The sequence below is a fragment of the Rhipicephalus sanguineus genome, unplaced genomic scaffold (genome assembly GCF_013339695.2).
Source record: "Rhipicephalus sanguineus isolate Rsan-2018 unplaced genomic scaffold, BIME_Rsan_1.4 Seq201, whole genome shotgun sequence".
Classification (NCBI taxonomy): domain Eukaryota; kingdom Metazoa; phylum Arthropoda; class Arachnida; order Ixodida; family Ixodidae; genus Rhipicephalus; species Rhipicephalus sanguineus.
This window is the reverse complement of record NW_023614752.1, coordinates 34,924-37,176: the sequence shown is the minus strand read 5'-3', so window position 1 is coordinate 37,176 and position 2,253 is coordinate 34,924.

The following is a 2,253-nucleotide window of genomic DNA, read 5'->3' as shown; positions in this document are numbered from 1 at the left end:
CTTCGGTTCCTGGAGCGGCCATATTCCCTTAAACTAGTGTTTTGCTGAGTTACGCGAGATCGAATCCAAAAGAGTTAGCTGCTAGAATTACTTCGTTTAACAATACAATTTGTTGGTATCGCATTCATTGCTTCGCCCTTAAGCGAAACTGAGTTTTTTTACCCGTCAGCTATTGACCCCTGAAAGCGAGGGACGGACATGTAACATGGGGTAGCCGCTTCACTGTGGGCCGTCAGCGACGGGCCCGCTACTGACAGCTGTGTATTTGCGGCTGCTACGACCAGGATATATGCTTTTATTAATGAGATGACATTTTTAAAAAGCAAGCAAAAAATTCGAATTGGAACCCTAGCACGTGAGCTCGAAAGGGCAGGGCCTTTTAGGGGTTATTCACCGCAGAGTGATTAAACTCGGACGTGCTGGTATAAGCAATTACGAAAAAGCTCTTCCTAATGAAGATCCATGGATAAAGTATATCCGAGGAAAAGTGTGAACGCGTTTCCACCGTTCGCGTGCTCTTCCATAAACGCGAAGCAAGGAAAATTCGATATTGTTCCATATATCTACTAGTTGCTAGCGATGCCAGATTTCATTCCGCGGTGTCCAGAAACAGAAGTGACAGACATTTTAGCGGCACGCATGTAGTTATTACTGAACATTGCTTTCCTTGCGTGCCGTGCGACGCTTGAAACGAGCAATCAGTAGCGTTTCTGGAACAGACGACGTCCGCCAATGAATCGCCGTCACATTTTCTCGCTACCGATACGCCTAGACGTCACGAGCCTCTGCGGAGAGCGCGTTTTGCTGTCGAGCCGACTTGCAGAACAGACGCTGCATCGGTACCGTGCACGGCATCGTGGCTTACTCGGGACGCACGCGCGAGCGCTACTTCTTCAGCGGAATAATTCTTGGTCCATGGTTGCGACTTTGGCAGCCCCAAGATCAAGCTGCACATGTTGACGCGCCGGCGGTGCGATTGCCGGTGATAGAAGCAACCAAAAACCGAGACTTTGGCGCAGTTTGGCGCAATTTTCGTCGATATTATCAGGATGGCGCAGTAATACAATTTGGCGCACTTTGGCGCAGTTGGCGCAGGAGTGGAATCACTGAATTTTTCATATATTGAACAAATTCGCGATCCCCTTCGAGTTCGATATATCCGTGTTCGACTGTACTTCAAGAGTTAGAATTCATTAGGATTTTAAATTTATTTCAAAGCGAATTCGATTACTGTAATATTCGTTCAAATATTCGAATTGCTCGAATATTTGCACAAGCCTCATTTAAACGTGTATTTATGCACTAGTTTCACATGCCAGAAGGCCAAAAGATGGACTCAGGCATTATCATCGTAAGATGTTGCAACTATGATGGAGAGCCTTTGAAATATGTCCTCCTGCGCCCAAAGGCGCGTGCTATCTCAGCAGTTTTAATTTGGAAAACTTACAACACTCTGAGGTCACCGGTAACGATTATGTAAGCAGCTCCCAAATAATGTCCACAATCTGTGTCCACAACCTTTGGATACACTGTGGTGTGGCCCTGAAATGAAGTTTTCTTCCAATTGCTGCATGTCGTGATGCGATCCTTCTGTGTCGACCAGTAGCAAATGCTTCTGTGGTGTACGTGATCTAACAGCTGATTGCAGGCAACCATGGAGAGCGAGAAGCAACAAAGAGAGTATCCTGGTGAGGCAAAGATAAAACTTCGATTATTGTCTTTGACTCAGCACTTGGCCGCACTAATCTTCACCTATGCTAGCATGGTAACACTTCCTTCACACACCCCAACCTCGCAGTGTGATGCCAGATTTCTACTTGCCTCCGCATGCTAGATCACCATTTTCTTGAATGCTACGGTGAAATGCCGTTGGCTTCTGCTCATTTTCACCGAGAACAACAAAAGAAAGCAGCCCAGAGCCCAAATAAAGTCACAATAATAATGCTGAATGGAGCCACCCACAGCACAACGCTGGTAGTAAACAAAGCGACGTTGATATGGAGGTTGTGGATTTGAGTTGCAGCCCATAGTTGCCAGACACCCGAAGCTTTTCTGCGAAAGAACAGGATATAAGACGAGGGTAAAGTATTATCGCATTAAAAAAAAACCTATAAACCAGAATATCGGTCTTTTTTTTTTTTTGCAAGCTCAGCACCGCAGTGCTAAGCCACAAAGCTAGCAAGGTGAGCACCTGCATTAGTGAAAGCAGGTAAACAAACAAAAAAAAAAAGCAAGGCCACATGTTCTGAATGT